Source organism: Columba livia, chromosome 3 (assembly GCF_036013475.1).
Source record: "Columba livia isolate bColLiv1 breed racing homer chromosome 3, bColLiv1.pat.W.v2, whole genome shotgun sequence".
Taxonomy (NCBI): domain Eukaryota; kingdom Metazoa; phylum Chordata; class Aves; order Columbiformes; family Columbidae; genus Columba; species Columba livia.
Window position 1 is genome coordinate 84,902,982 of NC_088604.1, and position 22,741 is coordinate 84,925,722.

A 22,741-nucleotide genomic window follows, 5' to 3' on the forward strand; every position below is an offset into this window, starting at 1 on the left:
GTGTCAGCAGAAACAAAATAAACTCGAATGCAACACATGAAAACACAGTTCATTATGTTCAATGTTAGAAAAACAATAAGCTGAAGTCTGCCATTGGTTACATTAGACCTAGAACATTAACTACTCTGACATGGTGCACAAGGAAGCAGGAGTGAAGGGCTGGACATCCCTGGTCTTGCCCACGTGGAAAACCTCTGCAAGAAGGCTATGGGAGCTTATTTCCAGAATCTGTCCAAGCCTAGCTCCATTTCTGCTTTAGGTGACAGTTTGCCCTATGCAGAGCAGGACATGGGAGACATCTGAGAGTGCTGCAGATTGTCTGAGACCAGGAAGGTTCCCCAGCCATGAATGAGCCTATCCAAGGGGCTCAGCAGAAAGAGAAGTACATGAGGAGGCAGGAGGAAAGGGAGGAGAATGTGCAGGGTGAAGGGGGATGGGCAGGCAGGTGGTGGGACAAATCTGGGAAGGAAGAGCCAGACGAGAAAACAGAAATAAAAGTCAAGTACAAGAACCTTTTTGGAAAGATGAGGCAGAGAAAAAGTAAAACACATATTCATCCAGCTGAGATGACACTGAATTTTTTAACTGTATTGTTAAGGACATTGCTAAGTAGTTCATCTGACCCTTATCCCTTGAAAAGAGAAGATCTCAGGAGAAATGGGCAGCCTCACTTACAGGCCTGGAAGTCCAGCTGTGTAAAAGGTAGACAGACAGCACCCAGGGACCAGCTTTCAAGCTGAGTGATTAACAGTTTCTGGAAGTGGTGTGGATAACACTGTGACAATTGTGGCTGCACCGCAGATTGTCTCATAAATCTCCACCAGGCTGTGATGACTATAATGCTGTAGGAAGGTGTTGTCATTTTCCTCTGAGGTGCTTCCACCGAGTGAGAGCAGAGAAGAGCTCTGGTGTTATCAATCATGCTATCAACAGAGTTCAGATCTTTATAAGATTTCAGGATGGCTTGGGAAGAGCAAGAGGTCTCATTTTCATTTGCTTTAAAGACTAGTATGTGTTTTTTAGCACATATTGCCTCATTCTAATACTCCTGAAGAGTGGGTGAGTCTGTGGTAGGTTGTTGGATATGAAGAAGGGCTGTGTATTACTGTTCCTCCTGCATTTTTCCACATTACTGTAAGAAGTTGCAGGTTTAGATTAATCTAAAGAATAGTGTTTAGAGTAATCTCTGGGGCTCAGATCAATGGTGCCTCATGGTGAGGCTCATAATTTGTTTTTCATGGACATGCTTTGTATTCACTCTATAAATGTGAGATGATGTGTCTGAATGTGCTCAAGAATTAATGTTTTGTCATCTGCAAGTTTTGTTCTACTTGACGCTCATAAGGCCTTTCTTTTAAGTCAGGTAAAAGATTAGTTCTTATATATCTACCATGCCAAATTGCAAAACATTCCCCTGTGCCATGGCTGCTAAGGCTTCTTAGTATTTAAAATGGCAAGTTAGTATAAAAGCTGTATTTTGTTGCTATATTCTCAACTGGCTAAATAAAAAGAAAGAAAAAACAAAACTGCAGAGTTACAGTGAAAAGTGGGATGCCATTCTCAGATTTCAAGTAGTTATTGATATTGAACTCTACTCTTTGGTGTGTCACAAGAGTTGTACCACAAGTCCAACAACAACAAAGCATCCACCCATATTTATTATAACACTATTGGAAAGACACCAGTCTGGCCCCTGTACAACTGAACATTTCCAAACACTTGCAAACTTACCACATATTTGTATCCATGAGAAAGTGTTTTGAGTGAAATTCTAAGTGCACTGCTATCAATGGAAATATTAAAATTTATTTAAATGGAGCAATGATTTAAGTTCTTATATCTTGAGGAGCTGCTTCTCAGGAAGCCAGAAGTAGCTTCCTGAACTGGTGTCTTTCAGGGATACCCTTCCACAGAGCAGCCTAAAAGACAGACAGCCTTTTCCTGACAGGCTTTTTTTTGTCAAGATGTTGTTAAAGAATAGCTGTATAAATATGTGATATAATTACAGTCCAATTTATTGCTTGTGTCAGAAAATTGTGAGAAAAGCAAGCATTATTAATTAAAAACTCTTGCAATTAATAACACAACTTTCTTGAACATTACTATGAGAAGTTTCAGTAAAGCTTGTAGGCTACCTTGTTGAAAAACTGTTCATGCAAATAATGCACATAAGCCACTACACAGCTGTTAAACTAGCTGTTAAACTATTATATTGTATGTAATCAAGTCCCTGACAGATTGAACTCTGTCCATCTGTTAGGAGAATTTCGTATCCCTATAGAAGAAGTGACAATACCTTATTAGGCAATGCTTGCCCTCAAAAATTAGCAACAAGGTGTTTAATCAGTGTCAAAACAGATGTCCGTTTCATTATAAATATAGATGCTGTATTTCCAGATATAGGTATATCTGAAGAAAATGGGTTGCAAATGAGAAGGGACCTAATGAGAAGAGACTTCATTAACCCATCACAAATATTTTGATTTATGCCTACAAAGTATTGCTAAGTTTTAAACACGAATTTATTTTCCCTTCTGCTCTGAGAAAAAGGAAAACAGGCCCAGGAGATATTCAAAGTTTAAAGACTATTTGAGAAGTCAGTAGATACTAATGTTAGAAATGATTCTGTACTCTTAACTCTGCCCCAACCTTAGTTAACCATCTTCCTTCCCATCAGATCCCATAAAGATCAACATTGTGCTCCCCCTGGATGATCTAAGCAACATTTTTTTTAAGATTTAGCCAAGTATAAGCACAAAACCACAATTTTATATGAGTATTGCATGGCTATTGCAAGCAAACAAACAGCATAAACATGAAGTATTAATGAGTTTCTGTATTTGAGTTTTACCTGAGGGGAAGTGCTCCCAAGAGCCTCTTCTTCCCTGACATTTCCCCTGTCCCTGATTCCAAGCCTTGTAAAATCCCCCAACCATAACGATTTTTTGCCCTTCCCTTCCCTGCCCTGCCCTCTGTGTCTGCTGGGAATTATTCTGGCATTCCTCTTTCAGAAATTTATAACGATGTTTACTCTTCCTAAGACAGGAGTTACACATGTGAAAGCATAGCAATGTGTTTGGAAATGGATTTTTTTTTTTAAATACTAAATGCAGAAAACATACTTATTACTATGCAAAACCAGTTTCTATCCTGATTTAATTCTGTGAGAATGGTGATATTTATCAGTAAAAATTAACTTTTATTGCATCTGTAACAGACTCTGATTAAGAGACTAGATTAATTTCCTGAAAATTTGTCCCAGCTACTGTTTAGTGTGCCCTACCTCTCAGCCTGTGTGCACCAAGGTACATGAAGAGACAGTTTTTCTTAGCCTCCAGTGGAATTACACATTAATTTAAAACATGTAACCTAGGAAAAATAGTGTTCAATTACCATTAAAATTTAATGTACTTGCATAAGCATTCCGTAACAGTGCCAGGCTGAGGATACAGAAGTACAGAGACAAATATTGAAATATAAAAGCCCATATTTGTTCTTCTCTCTCTTGAACAGAAAAAGGATATTTAACATCGAGGTTGGAGGCTCATTATTAGTTGATTCTCTTTTTTCCATTGCTCTTCATTTTTCAATGCTCTTCAGTCCCTTGTTAGAATCAAGAGCTATGAAGTGCTGGGTGGTGGCTGGTGACATGAGCTCACCTCAAAGCTGCACTTTGAAGAGCTGTTTCCTGAAGTGACAGGGAATTGCCTAGGCTTCTCTTTGGAGTCACGTTGAGCTATGTCCTTGGTGTTGCATCCTTTCCTCTTCTTGAAGATCCAGAAGCTGCATTTGCATGTGTACAAACACAACTGTTTTGTCATATTTTTTGTTCTCTGCTGAATATGACCGGGAACTGAGAAACCTAAATAACTGCTCTGGAAATGGTAGCCCTCCTTTTCTGTGAGGCTGCATTAAACACAGTCTTTCCAACCAGTTTCCTACTATTGCGTCTGTTCTGAGCTTGAGGTGTTTTGCTGTTGTTGTTGTTTTGGTTTGTTTGTTTGATTTTGGTTTTGTGGTTTGTTTTGTTGTTGTTGTTGTGGTTGATTGATTGGTTTGGTTTGGTTTTACCATGCTGACTTCTCTTGGGACTATATCAAAGTAAATCAGCTTTTCCCCCTTTTTTTTTTTTTTTTTTTTTTAACAGGAATTTCATTAACTGAATTCCTGAGATCACAACAGAGTTTCTGAAGGGAGAGAAGACAGTCACTGTACTCTCACCACTAGCTTGGAAATTATGATGTGTGGTTTGGACATATGGATCTGGAGGTCCCCATTTTACTTTAGATGGAAAAAAGATATGAAGCCTGTGGAGATCTAGGCATCGTACCACTGTCTTCCTACTCCCCTGTCTTCTCTAACAGTGTATCTTTTAGTAGGAAGAGCAGCCCACCTTCCCAATCTCCCTGACATATGGAGAGGGTATTTCAGCTGTGGATCAGCATTTTTCTCCTCTTGAAGAAGAAACATTTTGCCCATTGTTAGGGAGGTATGGAGGAGTTTGCTTTGTGAGGTTAAGATATACAAGAAACTGCATAGAGCAATGAGTGGACAGCCAAAAGCATTATGCATGCGAGTAGACTTTCCTTGGGGAATGACATGATCACAGGGCTGCCTGTTCTGGTGCTCTAAATGTGCATATATGGATCTGTACACGTTGCCTGCTCTTAGGAACACCTAATTACCTGTTTACTGCTGTTCTCTGCAAATTTCAGTTGGTGTCTGACTGTCTCTGCAGCTCTTGACAGCAAGGCTGGTTCTCTGGATAATAATGCTGGATGCCCATAGGTAAGACCTGTGCTCCAGAAAACCCTTGAGTTCCTCGCTTACTGCTTCATCAAAACTGGGATTTTCAGCAGGATTTTGCATGCAAAAGAAGGACTGTGTATGTCTGTCTTAGGTTTACTTGCACTGATACATAAGCGAGATTTTCCTTGAAGATATGGTTGCTTTAAACATCTTTATGCACTGTGTGCATAATATTAGTCAAGAAATTCTCTTTACTTAGATATTTTCTTCAGAAAGCAAATATGTGACTTTTGTTGTACAAAGAAAACAACCCTGTATGTAGAATGTACAAACCAAACTATTACTGTGTGATAAACACACAGGACCACAAGGGTTGCAAGACAGCTCCATTTTCCTCTTCACATGGATTTTCAGTGGCACAAATGTAAGAAAGGATCCAAGAAAGACAAAGTTAGGAATACATATACAGAATTCTGGACTTGAGTCCACCTAGTTAGGTAAACTTCAAGTTAGGAAATATTTTATGTTGCCTTGATTCCTGTTCATTTTTAAAGAAAAACAAACAAACAAGCAAAACAAAACAAAACAACAACAACAAACAACCAAAAACCCCACAAACAGCAACAATACCACCAAAAATAAACCTAAACCCAACATCATAAAATCCAGTTAGTATTTTTTCTGCAGAATTGCTGCATGCATGTACAGGTCTATTCTAAATCTGATCAGTGTTATTTAATAACATTTCAATGCTCTGTAGTACCTTCATCTGAGGTTAGATGAGTAATTCGCCTTTAACTCAGAAGATGTGAAGCCCTCAGCCTGAGATCCAAAGTGCACACATTGCTAATCAGTGCAGAAAGATCTGTGATTTTACCAAGAAGTTTCAGGTTCAAAGTACCTATAAATCACTTTAAAATTACTTCAGGTGAAATACAACAAACAGGCATGTCTCTAGTGACTTTTTTGATGGTTACTTCTCCTTATTCTCAGACAACCATGAACTCAGCCAAAGAGTATCCCCACATACCTAATAAACTGTTCAGGGAAAACAAAACAAAACAAAACAAAACAAAACAAAACAAAACAAAACAAAGCAAAACAAAAACCCACAAAAAAAAACAAAACAGAAGAAACAACCTCACAAAAAACACACCACCAGTTTCTCCCTTGTGATTTGTGATTTGCCTTCCACTTTTCATTCCTCTGAAAGAATACACTTTCTTATTCTTACTGGAGGAAGACCAAAGGGACTTTTCTCCATGAGATGCAAAGTGTTCAGGGTGGGGACTCTGAGGTATACAGCTGTCTAACACAACTGAACCGTCACAACAGTTTCTCCTCAGGGTAATGTAGTACTAAACCACCATAACACCATGGCTTTGACGCTCAAAAAGGTATCAATGAAATAGAGATTTTCAGTCTTCAGTTTGCCTCCAAAAAAAAGTGCAGTGAAATGGCAGACATCTTTATAGTAAACTTAAACTTAGCTCTTCCTTCATTGTTTCTTAGAAGTAGCTCATGAACCTCTTGCAGCCAAAGAAAATGGTTTGCAAATGAAAATAATGCCTGTAAACCAAACACTGGATCCTATTTCTTAAAGATTATATGCAAAGTATTTTCTCTCTTATTCTCTGGCTTAGATGGTACTGTCATTTCATCTTTAGTTTCCAGTTATTTTATTTTCAACTGAAACCGTTAACATTCCCTTTTTTCCTCTGCCTCTGCCTGGAATGGCCTCCACCTCACAAATCTTTTTCACACCCCCCCTTCAATATCTTGTGAAACATCAATAGCTTCCAAACTGAGCCCTGTCATGGTGACTCCAGTGAATGCAGTGCAGAAATGCGCACTGTGAGGTTTCTCCCTCAGCCCTGGAAGAGAGGGGCCTTTTACATCCCACAGGAGAATCTCTGAATTTCCCAGGCACTCTGGCAGTGCTGTGCCACACATGCAATGCCCAAGACAGGATGCAGAAATATGGTGAAAGGTAAAGGACAGTAGGAAACAGCTTGAGAGAGACTGCAATGAAAAAGGTGAATAGCAGAGATGTGTCTATTCCTGGGGTTAAAAAAAAAAAGTAAAACACTGTAAGCGTGTAGAAATCAGAACATTGTTGTGTCCAAGGACCATAAAATCAAGCATTCAGATGACATATATAGCTGCAAAATGAAGTCAGGGCAGGGCACAAAAAAGTCAAGGCTCTTATTTGAAGAAAAGATTCAGTGGAAAGAGTGTTATCCCAACTGGAAATTAGGAGGAAGTGGCTTTAGGTCAAGATGCATAAGGGAGTCACATATGAGCCCCTTCTTAGCTGAGGAATTCCCACAAGGGACATAAGGCTCAAATTCCTCACCGGACTTGTGGTGTATAAACCTCAGAGAGTCTGTGTCAGGCTTGCACCTCATCAAAACAGCAAAAAACATTGGAAAATAAACCTAACGCCTGATCATGATTCTACTGCTTATGGATACATGTGTAGCATATTAAATTTTCATTGGGGAGCTGGCATTTTTTCATTTTGGTTCATCTACTTGTTTTCCAATGAATAACACAATGATTTGCGTAACTGATGAAACAGTGGAGCCTTGCCAGAAGGTTCAATGAGTTTATCTATTTTCATCTGGGAAAAATGTTGTCAGTTCATATTGCAGCTCTCCAGCTTGAAAATGCATCATTCATCATGGGTAAGATCCTGATCTTGCTTTCCTTGTTTGTCAGTTCAGAGCTCTTCCTTTGACTGTGGTGAAGCCTCTGTGACACTGTGATACTGGAAGAAAATTCAGATTCTATCCTCTAGAGCTTGCACAGATTTTCTTTTGCCTGCCGGTGCATGAACAAAAGCCTGACCTTTTATTTTACCTTTGATTTTCTTTCTCATAGATTAAAAGACTGAGAAGACATTATCGCCACAAGAGTGGTAATTTGATGTTTCTTGTTGCTCAGTGAATGCGTTTGAGTATTCACATGGAAAAAAAAAAAAAAAAAAAAAAGCCATAAACAGTTCCCCATTCCTTCATTGTGTTTTTGGAAAGTCTAAGGCACTCCTTTTAGCAGTGAACTCCTCTTTACATGGCTAATCCTACATATAGCCAGAAGAGATTTGGGATGGTACTTTTGAGACTAAAAATCTAAATAGTTTTTTAGGATGCTAGTCGATTATTTAAATACAAGAAAGAGTTCTGAACTTTCTCCTTTTTCAAGCTGCAAAACTGAGATCATTGCAATTTTTTATTGTTCCACAGCTTTTTGAAGAAGAATCAATTCCTAGCCATCCTCAGAAACAGGGCAGCAACACCACTGGTAGTAAAATGGAAATAAGAGGTCAAACGGTGAAGTCCTGCCTGACAAAATAAATCTGTTCTTTCTTTAATTAAAAAAAAAAAAATAGTATTAGAATAGGTTGATGTCTCTTTAATATCCATCCAGGGTACATAAGGAAGACCTGACAACTTCTGGAAAAAATGTGGGCACAACCAAAGAAATAGGACTTCAATCAAAGAGCAGAGATAAAAACCTTTGGCTAATGTTCAGTCACCATACTTTACTAAATTAATTAAATAGGTTCAAGACAGCCTAGCATGGCCCAAGGTTTGTTACTAATGGAAATATCAGCAAGGACTTAGCTCTACCGAACTATGGTATCTCTTAGAGCTTCCCATTGTTAAATCTACAAAGTGACGTGCTTTCAGTGGAAGCACATCTACTTTCCTATTTGCCCTGAAGATGACTTGCATTGAAGAGGAATATGACATCCTACTTGACCTGATTGACATTCAGATGCACTGACCACAGCCAAGACTCATTCCACAATACTTCCTGAGTCTGAGGTGAAGATATTTAAAGAGGATTACACCTTTATCGCTGTTGCTTCAAGGATAAATCAAAGCTGGCCTTTGACATTGCAATTAAGTTACATCAAAAAGATGTAATTTGAATTACTTTATTTTTAGTTATCCTATTGGAGCTATTTTCATGAACTCATTTTTCTGGATAAAACAGGTCTTCGGCACCACCAAGTCCAGACAAGCCATTCAATGCTGCCTATAGATGAAGAAATGTGGGTTATTGCCTTGTTTATTCAAGACGACAGAGAAGGAACATACCCAAAAGTTCCTGAGATCAGAGAGAGGAGGTCCACAAAGATGTATCATCCTCATGGTGGGAAACATTTCATTAAACTTGAATGGTGTACACATGGCTTTTAATGACTGAAATTGGTGTAGTGTATTTCAAAGGTATTTATTATTTTAGGGTACTTAATCTTTGCAGACTTTTTTTTTTTTTTTTTTTTTTTCATTAGTTAGTCAGTGACTTAGCCTTAGATTTTGTGTCAGAGGTCTAACTTGCACAGATTTCAGATCTCTCAGATTAATGCCTGAGTCATACCTGGAGGCAAGTTACCTGTTTCAGATAAGCATCCAAACTTTGAATGTTTCTCTGCATCAGAACTTAACTCTAAACCTTTTGAAGTTCAGTCAGCAAACCTACAATATACAGTGCGTTCATGAATATTCATCCAAGGTAACAGTAATTGTGATGCTACTGTGTCACTTCTAAATAATTAAAGGCTCTTCAGCAACACCTGTGAAACCTGTCTGACTTTTCAAATAAGCATAGCTATATTTTTTTTATGTGTATATTTTATTATATCACAAATACCACCCTGGGAACATGGTCAAACAGATGATTGTGAGAGTTGCACTCTAAAGAAATGAGGAAAGCATAAAAACCTTCTGCAGGGAAAAGTAAATTAGAAAGATTCGTTTCATTAGAAGGCACATAAGCTTTTGTGTTCCATCTGTTGGCAGTAGCTCTCCTCACTAAATAGACCTGGATGATCAGAGCGTTGGAATTCAGAAAGCAGGAAATGTTAAAATGTACACTGGAGAAAAAAAAAAAAAAAAGAAATTTAAAGTAGAAAAACCTCTGTGAAAACCTCTGTGAGGTAAAAGTTAGGCAGAAATTATAGTTTGAAGTTATTATAAGTGTCCCAGTGAGAAAATAGGATCTGCCTTGTGCAGAACAGCTGGCTTATAGATGTCCTGCAATTGCAGAAAAAAAATCTGATGACAGACTCCTGAAGGACATATGACATATTAATGCCGATCCTTTCCATCTTCATTTATCTACACTGTCATGGGTTCCTTCCATATCTTTCCTTGTCCACCCCTTGGACAAACTCCTTCAGGAGGACCCTGTACTGACAGCTACTCTGCCAAAGGGGCTCAGCCAGCGTCTCTGTTGCTTTTCTCTGAGCCTTGAGTGCTTTTGGTGAAATGGTGCTCACTTTCTCCTGTTTTCAGAATACATTCCTCTCTGGTCACCACAAGCTGCTTTCTGATGACCACCAACATTACTGCTTCTATAGGCCTGAAATTGCCCTGCAATATTCTCCATCCTCATTACCAGCCTACCCTATTCTCTTGGTTTTAAGCCACCATGGAGACTGTTTCTAATCAACTGGTTAGCTAGAACTATGGGAGATAATGAGGCATTTAGCAATCTTTCCAAGTTGCTACCCTGCAGGGCTTTAATCTCGGCTTCATTCTCTGTTAGTCTTATTTCCTCTGCCTGCCTGCCACTAACCTGCAATTTCACCCATTTGTGCAATATGATTGCCTGCTTGCAGAGAACTGCACAGATTCAAGGCAAAAGAGGTACATCCTTCAGGACTAGAGTGAAAGAGTTAGATGTGTAAAAACCCAGGGATGGTAAGGTTATAGGCTGGAAGACCCAAAAATCTACTGGATCACTTCAATTCACTATGTATGAAATGGTGCTTTGGGAAACTGACTGCAATGAAAGTTAGGGGAAGATAATTAAAGTGACACCTACTGTAATTTCTGTGGAAAATTTCCATGGAATTAAACAACATCACCTGGAATACAGAAGGCTGTTGTGCTAAGGCGTTTTAGATGCCTTTTCACTAGGCATGGGGAAAAAGCACTGAAGAAAATAAAAATGTTTTGAAACTACTGAAAATGGGTGGAAGGATATTAAGCTGGCATTTTTACATGCTTTGCAGAAGTCTGAGTGACAAGTCTATGTGAGTGGTTGAAAACTTTAAATAAGCTTTAAGCTCTGTGAAAACACTTTTCTTCAATATTCTTATATTAGACTCAGTACAGTCTTAAAAAACAGGGTTTTCCCAATCTCTTAAGATACAGAGCCAGAGCATTAGCTTTAAAGAGAGTAAAGTTTGTGGTCCTTTCTATCCCCAGGCATTCGGGTTATCCTGTCCCCATGTCTCTATATTAAATCTCTCCCAGCCACAAACATCAGCACAGACAGAGGCAATGGCCACACAGATGTCGTTGTTGCAAAGGAATCCAGTTTGCTAGGGATCTGTATGGAGAACTGGGAAAGAGACTGTCTTCAGGTTATTCCTTCTGCTTATGAGTAACAAACAATTAATCACGGACTGTTCTCAAGCCAAAATACTAAAAAATCCACAGAGGACATTATGCTGGGCTGAAGAAACATGTACAATAGCTGCTCTTAAATTCCTGATTAAAAATACTAGAATAATGAATTCTATCTCTCTCTTTTAATCTTGTCCAACGTGGACATCATGAAGGTAACTTCATTCATATTTCACATTTCAGTAATATTTCAGGCAACGTCACATGAGAACAAAGCAAAAAGTGCACTTCTGAGCTACTTCAGGGACATCTCTCTAACATGCTTGACATGCAAGACACAGATTCATCTTTTAGATTATTAGATAGCTGGATTCTTTTTCCTCTTTGATGTCTAGCTGATTCTTCTCCCATTTTGAGTCCTAGATGCATAATGGATAGATTCTTTACTTAGTTCAGTGGTGAGTTCTGAATTGCTTCTTAGTCTTCAATCAAGTATGAATAATGGACCAAGTCTGCCTTAGACACCCTGTAGAGCTTGAAGTATTTAGTCCAGCTTAAAGCCAAGGGGAATATGTATGTTCACCTCAATAAAAGTTTTCTGGATTTTTATTTTTTTATTTATTTTCCCCTCCACCTCCACAAACATGTAAAACTTAATGTGTCCTAAAAATTAATGTGCCCTTGACAAGCCTGCCTACACCTCTCAGTCTTGTATAGCTTTGCCAATATACTTAAAAGTAAACATTACCAAAACACAAGTGCTGTTCTCAGTTGTAATAGGTGCAATATTATCATCATTGTGGTATCATTTCAGCAGTCAGGTAACAGGACTCTGTGCATAGAAGCATTTTTTCCTTGATTATTTTTTTAATATGAAACTTTTATTAACCAGCAATCAGATGTTAAGAGCAATAAAGAACATTTGTTCCAGTTGCTATTTCCCATTTCAAATGAGACAACTGGGTAGACTAATCCTGAGTGTTGCTTATTTAATACTGTATGATACAGAAATGGCAAATAAAAGGTGTTTTTACATACAGACATTTATGTGCCTACCTTTCTGCAATGTAATCTGGCAGACAGCTGCAGCTCATGATCATGCACTGGTATGCCACATACTTAGTCCAGCAGCATACTTTTTTTAAGATTTTGTCCCTTTCTAGTGTAGAATGACACTTACTTTTGATTCAGTCTGCAAAGCAGACCTGATTATTTGGCCAACTGCTTTATTTTGTGCAGTTTTTCTCTTTCATTACACCTGACTGAATCAATTTTAACATTCCTGACTACACTGCATACACTGTCTAACTGAATGTTGGATTAAATTTCTTGTTCCTTGAAGGTACATGCACAGAGCAGTTATACTGGACTTTTGTAAGAGAAGCCTGATAACTATGATTTTGGTTTGTCACATACATTCAGTTAAAATCTCTCTGTCAGATATTTACATGGAGTTAGATTTATGCTATCTACTTCACACCAATGTTACTATGACACACTCCTTGCTAGTGTAAACATGAATGTTTAATTTATGAGCATTACCTTCTCTGAGGTCAGTATGGGTTAGCTGTGTGTTATGCAGAGCCAAATATATGTCTTTTGCATTTTTCAGTTAAAACAAAGGCTGAACATCTCAGATTGCTAGGAGACAGAACATTCACAAGCAATCCTAAAGTGAGTAGGCCTATCGCTTTTGCAAAATACACAGGTCACATCTCAGTTCAAATCCAGAGCTTTAAACAGACCAATGTTAGAACTTATGTATAAGCTTATCTAGAGCGTTTCCATCAAATAAGGTCATATGTCATAGCTTTTTCCTGTAAAAATAGATCAAGCAAAAACCAGAATTGTCGTGCTGAAAAATCCATTTAATATCAATATTTTATTGCAATCTATATTATTTAAGCAAATGTTTGATGTAAATAAAAATAAAGTCATAAAGCTATATCATAGGGTAATAACACATGAAAAACACTTGTAAAACACAAGTAAAGTCTTTCTCCAGTTGATGAAAGAAAATCCTGCTTGGTTTTGAAAATTTTGATCTGCTTAGGAACTTCTGAAGTATCAGTTTTATCTCAAAGTGCTACTGTGAAAGGTAACTTTTCCAGTGTTTTAACAATTTGATCGGATGTACCATATTGTTTTCTTCTTTAAGCATGAAGTTTAAGACTCACCAACTGCACAAAGTTTAACAAGGGCAAGTGCTGGATTTTGCACCTGGGACATGGCAACCCTGGCTGTACAAACAGACCGGGGAACGAGAGGCTGGAGAGTAGCTCTGTGGAGAGGGATCTAGGGGTTCTGGTTGACAGCAAGTTGAACGTGAGCCAACGGTGTGCCCTGGCAGCCAAGAGGGCAACTGTGTCCTGGGTGCATCCAGCACAGCATTGCCAGCCGGGTGAGGGAGGTGATTGTCCTGCTCTGCACTGGTGCGGCCTCACCTGGAGCACTGTGTGTAGTTCTGGGTGCCACAGGATAAAAAGGATGTAAAGGTACTGGAGGGTGTCCAGAGAGGACCATAAAGTTGGTAAAGGGTTTGGAGAGGAATCCATATGAGGAGCTGTTAAAGTCACTTGGTTTGTTCAGCCTGGAGAAGAGGAAACTGACTGTAGACCTCATCATGGTCTACAGCTTCCTCACAAGGGGTGGAGGAAGGGTAAGTGCTGATCTCTTCTCTTTGGTGACCAATAACATAACCTGGGGGAATGGCAGGAAGATGTGTCAGGGGAGGTTTAGATTGGACATTAAGAAAAGGTTCTTCACCCAGAGGGTGGTGGAGCACTGAACAGGCTCCCCAGGCTCACTTGCTCGAAGTGTTCACTTGCTTTGAACACCACCAGTAGATTCTCTTTGAAGTTGCATTTGCAGGAGCATATTACACTGTATTTTGATGTTACTGTCTTGAATGGTTTGGGGGTTGAACGGTAGCTGAAATGAAAAGTTAGGAAGAGTGTCATCAATGTTATTTGTTCTAATACTAAAGCTTGTTAATGTGAGACTATCGAGGCTATTATTTTATAATAATTCATTTTATCCATTCATTCTTCATCTGCTGAATCCTCTACAAAAATGGCAGTTAGAATGATTAAAATTCCAGCACATCCCATTAACAGGCTGCATAATGATGAACTTTTATAACATCAGCACAAATAGGCAGAGCATCACTGAAATAAAGAAAAAGATCATGGTTTTGGTTTGGAGATTTTGGTCGTTTTGTTTTGTTTTGTTTTGTTTTGAATTTCTTTTACCTTTCATTTTAATAGAAATTCTAACATCTTGTTTCATCAGTACCTAGATTTGTTTAGTCTTAGCCTTCACCTGTCATTACAGTAAGAATGGAAATATATAAGGGGTGACAGATTAATTGGGTATTGACATTTACTCAGTAGGAGCAGGCAAGAGGGGGATTTTATATTGTTGTTTATGTTGATCCAGGGTACTTTCCTTTTGGTGAAGAAATCTTTCCATGTAACTCAGTCACATGGAACTGCCTTTTCTTTTACCTCACATCCATGAATACTTTCATCCATTTTACATCAATGATTTTGAAATCTCATAGTCTATGATGTCATTTAATCAGTTTCTCTTTAATTTAGCAACATTACAATCTGAAATTTGCTCTGTGATAGAAATGTCTTGAATTCTACTGTCAATTCTAGTCACTCACACAACAAAATCAACTTAAATAGGAGATATGTCTGAGCAAGAACTGAACAAAAGCTGACTGATGAATTTAAGTATTTGTCCTGTGGTATATAGAAAGGTATTATCAATTTCTCTGAACAAAGAGTAGAGATTTAAGTATACAGTGCAATCACCTTCAAGGAGGAATTCTCCATGATGAGAATTATATTCATATATTTGTATTATATTATATTCATATATTCATATATTAGATTCATATATTTGTAATATAGTACAGGGAAAAAGCAAAGTACCTTCCTGCAGAGAATAGTTTTCTCTATATTTTTTCTAATAATAAAACTATACACTGTGCCACCAGGCATTCCTTTTGTCACCATTAGCAACTGCATATTTGACCTGTGCAGGATATAGTCACAAAGATACTCTAGCAATGCAAAATCTTTCTTAGAAAAATGTCCCTTTCATTATACAGAATCTCAAAAGAGATGAAGGAAACTAATTTGATGTAGCAGTATTTTGAAGTATTTGATTTCACATGTATAAATGAGTCAGCCTAACATTTCCACAAACAGGACTAAATAAAAGATTGTTAGATATGTTTTTAAACACAAGTCAGTTGATAAGTAAAATAAAATGGAAAACTTTGTGTAGTCAATTAAATTTTTGGTAAAAGTTGTTTATGTGGAGTTTCCTTCCCCTACTCTACAAAAATGATAGTTAAAATCTGTCTGTCTTCGTGGGCAATCTTTATACAATGATGCCAGAAGGAGATCACAGATTTACTTCAATAACTCCAGTAAAAAGAGATTAAGGAGTATAATCAAAATTCCATGTCATCAAGTGTCTTTCAGACAGATTAGTGTGAGTTTTCGGGAGTAGCAGTAAAGTTAATTTTCTGATTTGTAATTATCATTAGAAGCCAAGTGTTGCAGTTTCTATTTCTGTATCTTAAACCAGAGCATTATGGCAGCACTAATATCACCTATTGATATTACCTAATATTACATAATAATTTGTTTGTAGTATTGCAAGTTAGGCAAATATTCATTCATGTTCTAAAGAAGTGCAAAGAAATGTACAAAAGGTAGGAATTATATTAGCATCAGTAATAGATGAAGAATTGGTCTGATGGAGTTATAACAAGTAACAGGTTATTATGCTAGGCTGCATTAAAAGCAATAAAAAAGTATCATTCTAAGCTGTATAAGCAAACATTTTCTGGAAGCAGCTGATCAATGTGCAAAAGTTACAGATAATACAAATTTCAGGGATGTAGGCCCCCTGATGGCACAAAAAAGGAAGGCATGGTGGAACAACGTTTTTTTTCTATAGTAATATGCATCTTCTACAATTCAAAATACCTAATAAAACTTTTTTTATGTTTTCTGTTTTGTTTTTATAGCTTTTTACAGCATCTTTGCACTACTATTACACATATAGGAGAAAAAAAACAGCCAGAAAATGGTAAGCTGAATAAAACAAAATATTTAAACCAATGAAAACATTATTCATTTTTAAAGCAATATTTAACTTTTCAAGGTCCTTGAAAAAAGATTTAAACAAAACATGAAAAACATAAAACTGTTGCTGTTTTTCATAATCTTTAAATAAAGATTTGTATTTGTAGAATCATTTTATTTTCTTTCTACACAATCTTCCTTCAGCCGCCTTTTTTCTTTTTGAAGTAGCTTTCCAATCAAGCATTTATATCAATATTAAAGGTAAATAAATCAAACACATCTTAAGTAATTTTCTCCATTAAGACTATTATATCAATCTTTTCCTTATAGAAATAAAATAATTCCTATGATGTACTACACTTAATTACATACACCTCTTGCTATAATTTTTGTTTTCTGATCCCATTACATTTTTAAGTAATCCTGTTTTATTTCTGCCTAAAACAAGGATGATTTTTCAAGGTACACAACTAATATATAGTATATTTGTGAATATAACAAAGATTTCTATATCTGTTAAAATGACACACTTTTAAAGCACTAATTTCAAAGTTATTTCAAACAAAGTTTCAGAACAAAAAGTTTTCCTAAACAAAAAGACAGAATATGTGGAGATTCTTTAGCAACACAAAACCCCTGATAAATTAATTTCATATTAATACTATTGAAATGAAACACTTCCTGAGAAAATTGTGACAACACAATCTTTACAAGCAAAGAAAAATAATGCCATTGAAACGAAATCTGTTAACTCACTGTTGTCTTTTATTTTGGGAGCATATGTGTCCTTTGATATACAACTCTTGCCTGTGTTGCTAAGGTAGTCTTCCATCACTTCAAGATGTATTGCTTCTTAGCCCTAGCTCACAACCATTTTTACTCCATTAGCAGCCTGAAGAGACACTGCACAACACTCACCCCTTCAACAATCAAGCAGAACCTGTATATGGTAAACATCAATAAAGCCTCAAGCTATCTAGACAGATGTCCAGCTCAGATGAAAACGAGATACGAAATTGTGGTCAAATATGGATTGCACCACCTCTGAAAAACTCTGTCAAAGTCCTTAAAGTATTATTAAATTTCGGTTCATGTATAAAATTGAGCACTTAAAGCCATTTTGTCTTCTATTTTTATATATAAGGTAGGGGAAATGTTTGTCATATTCATTTCTTTGCACAATTTTGAAAAAACTTTTGTCCATATATTTGTTCAGCTATAATTTTTAGCCTTAAATCACCCTCATCTTTTCTAGTAAAAATAGTCATTTTATATATATGAAATTCTGAAACATTCTTCATGCAATTAGCTCTTAATACTTGTATTTTACAATTGCTACCAAATATTTTTTCAGCACACTAAATCAATCACCTAATAAATCAGATAGCCCTATTTGCTATAGCTGCTATTCATCCTGTTAAAAATTTTTCATTTCCACTGTGGAGCAAATTACTCTTTGATTTGGACACAGCTGTTTCCTTTTATGAATTTAATTGTTGCTGTAAGGTTTTAGCTTGTAGCTTTGCTCAGTGAGCTTCTGAATCCAATTGTTGAACTCAGAAGTAGATCTGGTTAACGGAACCTGTGACTCTATTGTACGTCTGGAGAAAGCGAAGAGAAGCTGAATTCTTTGCCTGGTGTGGATAATTCATGTCACTCTTACAGAGTTCTGAAATTAATGACAGATTGTGAATCAGTGCCATCATTGCTGAGCCAGAAAATGGTTTGTGGGAAGTCTTAAAAATCTGTTTACCCCTTTTGTGCAAGTATGCATTCTGTTCTGTCTTTGACTGGAAGGGTGAGGGAGAGAAATGCACCAAACACCAGACATCAGAAGTTGCTTAATCCCCATTTATATAGAAATGAAGATACCTATCTTCATTTTCGCCTCTGATTTACATCCATCTGTGTTCTTGTACAATTAGTTTGGTTGCCATAGTGGACTTGCAGGTTTTTTTTTGAGAAGCCTACTGATGTCTTAGCAATACTGATGTTAAGGGACATATGGATTTCATGGAGCACTGTTGTCCTTCAGACTTTCTATTGGCATTTTCCTGTTCTGTCTTTCACAAAGTCATAGATGTGGGGGGTAGTACACATGCAGTTCGAGTTCATTCTCCACAAGAGACAGTAAGATGTGAGGGAACTACTCCAAAGATCTGCTTTACATTTGAACAAACACATTATGGTGAAACACTAAGTTCTGAGTCAGATGGGAAGAGCATTTAAGAAACAACCCTTTTGTTTCCATTGTCAGAAATATTAGCTGGGGAGGGGGGATTTGATGGATATTCATATGGATGCATTTGCTCATGTCCCACTTCCAGAAACATATTAAAAATTGCTTATCCAATTATGTATCTCAAACTTACTCTTTGGCAAATGATCATCAAAAAGCAGTTGCTTTGGCACTATCAATAATGGCAGTGCTGTTGTTCTGAAACTGTTTTTGTTTTTTTTTGTACCACTCAGCCTAGTTATTTTTAGACTTCAGGTATGTAAGACTGTTATTTTATTAGGATGTTGGATTGCTTTTAAATGTCTCCCTTTAATGTTTTGCTACATGTGCTGATAGAAAAAAAGGGAAAGCGGTTTGCATGAAGAAACAGGCACTCTGAAACTGACTTATGTAAATATTTACATGTGATAAAATTTATACATTAAAAGATGTAGAGATGTTAATAAACACTAAAATCTTGCTGTAGTGATGATAACCTTGATTATGCTTCAATATATGTGATAACAGTATCCTTGTCTACTATAAGTCTGTGATGTTCTTTACTTTTTTTACTTTATGTGTTTTATTTTAGTGTAAATACTTCTCTATGTTATTCTGACACACACACAAAAATACACACACACAAAAAAAACCCTGAATCAAAACAAAATAACCCCAAACAAACCCAAACCCAACACTTCTGTGCATGTGCTCTTAAGAAGGGAACATTCAGGACTTAAAAAGCCATGGGAGAACATCTGCTGGATGTCTCAGAGCTCCATGACACAGAATTCTATGTTCCATGTCCAATAAATACAGTTTTTGTTTTGTGATATGTTTGTTTGCTTTCCACAGTGGAGAAGGAAGAGGAAAGGTGCCACAGAAAATGAAAGAGGGGAAGCAATTGGAGAGTTATTGAAGTTAATAGAAACTTCACAATATTTGTAGAAAAGAAAAATGACAGATATTCAAGAGCACTAAATCAGCATCAGTTTTTGACATAAATAAGTTACACTGATTACAGTATATACAGAAAACTCTATATTCCACTGTTAAAATGAAAAAGGTGTTTGTTTAGGAGTGGCAGCATACTGTAAAAGATAACATCTTTCATCTGACAAAATACCTCAGCAAAACTTCTTTGGAGGAGGTGAACTTACCTGGGAACTCAAAAGAAACCTGTAAGTTGCAGTAGTTCTGTTCTCCAAAGTCCCTGAAGATGTTAATCATCATGAACAGCTTCACACACTATTGTTAAGTGAGAGAGACATGCCTCAATGTAACTATATGCAGTGCTGGAAGCAAACAAAAATCGAAGGACTGGCATTCTTACCAGACATACTGAAGAAGATACAGCACTTCAGATTATTTATTCCATAGTAACAGAACTTACTTTTCCTTTGTTATTGTACATTTGACCTGAAATAAGTACATAAATACTGGAAGTCTGATTTTAAGAATTATTATTTCTTCTTGGTAATGGTGCCAGAGATCACACTTCTACCTACTTAGACTAGTTTTAAGCTCATGTATCTCATAGACTTCGATGTGGAACATTATAATTTATTATCTGGTAATTAAGTGAAGAAAAGAGCTTTCAGTGTGGCTGTGTGTTGCTAACACTGACTTCAGTGGGAATTTTGTTTTACAGAATAAGGCTCTGAATCTAGGGGTATAGATGCAACAGGCATCTTCTCTGAGGCCCACAGATGCCCCCAGGAGCTGAGGGTGCTCAGGGCTCCTCAGGATCAGCCCGCACATACCAGAACTGTGTTCTGATTCTGATGATCAAAGTTTCCTCAGCGCTGGTACCAAGAGGCCTGGCTATTTAAAATGGTGGAGCTGCTGAGCAATGAAGCAGTATGACATCAAAGACTTTACCGTGAAGTCATTTGTTTGTTTAACAAAAGACAGGAAGACAAGCAGGTTGCATCACAAAAGGGGAAAATGTTGTCTTAAAACTAAATAGAATATTCCTGCGATTATTTAGTGCTCTCTTTTATCCCTATGACAGCCTTCAAAAATTGACTGATGCCTCCAAGCACTCAAGTAATGGTGCTCTCAAAGCTGTGCTAGCTGCATAACTCAGTGAAATCCATGGGGGATGCTTAACACAAACAGAACCCTGGAAAATGTTGTGGTCAGCAACAGCACACCCAAAACTGTCGTAAAAACGGACAGAATTTATGGTAGAGAGTGTTTCAAATTACAGTTAGCTATTAGACAAGGCTGTTCACATCTTCTTCTTCAGTACAGCATAATAAAAGTCAGCATTTTATTTACATCTGTATGAGAGGAATATAATTTGGGGAGCAGTTTGTTAAATAGCTGTAAATAGCATTTTTACTACCCCCTTTGCGTTGCTCTATATCACTTTGTTTTGCTGGAGAAGAGTGAGCCTGTGCAGCCCTGTTGTCTCCTGCCCCCGCAGCTGCAGAGCCCCTCCTATGGTCTCTGGGGGAAGCTGGAAGAGAAGGGCTCTCTATGCCTCTGCCACATTCCTCTTCATATTGACATCTCAGTTTCTAAGACATCTAAAGAGGTGAACAGCTGCTGAATACTTTCCTTCATATTTCTCCTGCTACTCTTCTGCTGCTCAGGATCCCCAGTATCTAAGCATACATGAACTCTTGAGGTTCAAATAGATCTTATTCCTTGATTTTCTGTTTCTCCCCACCTTTTCAGATGAATTTTATGGCTGTTTTCCACACATGCACTATTTGCCTTCTTATCTTGCTGATGACACAAAACTGTGAGGAGTGGCTGACATGCCAGAAGGCTGTGCTGCTATCCAGAGAGACCTGGACAGGCTGGAGAGTTGGGCAGGGAAAAATTTAATGAAATATAACAAGGGCAAGTGTAGAGTCTTGCATCTGGGCAGGAACAACCCCAGGTTCCAGTATAAGTCGGGGAATGACCTATTAGAAAGCAGTGTAGGGGAAAGGGACCTGGGGGTCCTGGTGGACAGCAGGATGACCATGAGCAAGCACTGTGCCCTTGTGGCCAGGAAGGCCAATGGCATCCTGGGGTGTATTAGAAGGGGGGTGGTTAGTAGGTTGAGAGAGGTTCTCCCTCCCCTCTACTGTGCCCTGGTGAGACCGCATATGGAATGTTGTGTCCAGTTCTGGGCTCCTCAGTTCAAGAAGGACAGGGAACTGCTGAAGAGAGTCCAGCGCAGGGCAACAAAGATGATTAAGGGAGTGGAGCATCTCCTGTATGAGGAAAGGCTGAGGAAGTTGGGTCTGTTTAGCTTGAAGAAAACGAGACTGAGGGAAGACCTCATTAATATTTATAAATATGTAAAGGGTGAGTGTCACGAGGATGGAGCCAGGCTCTTCTTGGTGACAACCAATGGTAAGACAAGGGGAAATGGGTACAAACTGGAACACAGGAGGTTCCACTTAAACATGAGAAGAAACTTCTTCTCAGTGAGGGTGACAGAGCACTGGAACAGGCTGCCCATGGGGGTTGTGGAGTCTCCTTCTCTGGAGACATTCAAAGCCTGCCTGGACACATTCCTGTGTAGCCTCATCTAGGTGTTCCTGCTCTCATGGGGGGATTGGACTAGATGATCTTTTGAGGTCCCTTCCAATCCCTAACATTCTGTGATTCTGTGATTCTGTGTGACTCTGTGATCATTCTTCTTCCTACTTCCAATTACACATCCTTTCACTCTCTGTGTTACATGTGTCTTTCCTCTGATGTTCCCATTGCTCTATCCAGTCTCTGAGTGGGCTGATTTTTAGCACAGCATGTGATTTATCACACATTTGTGCACACGCAGACACAGACATAAATTGCCCCACCCCCTCCTGAGAAACAAAACAGAAGGTGGGGTGAAAGCCCTCCCTTTGGCAGTGACACTTCACCAAATGAAGTATCAGTATCAGCAGCCTGATCCAGCCCATGGATGGTCTGTCCACCTTGGCCTTACAGATGTGTAAAGGGACTTGGGAATAACTTGACATGAAAACAATCCTCTTTGAATCTAGTTTAGGGCACTGAATATACATGTATTCTGAGATGCACAATTATCCCCATGTTCTTCGACTTCAAATGGGAATTATAACAATAATGGCACAGCTGAAATGTGTCTCCCCTCGCAAACTGACACCCACAACGACTCCTTCTCAACAGTGTACCAGCTTTTCTGAAACATCTTTTTTGTCTGGCATATTATTTTGCAGCAGTCTCCAGTTTTATATTGGTCTCCTGAGCTGTACAGTAATGAAAACCTCAAATAGTTTATAACAAGTATAAATTTTATTCATTACGAAGTACTGTATTGCAAGACTGCCTAG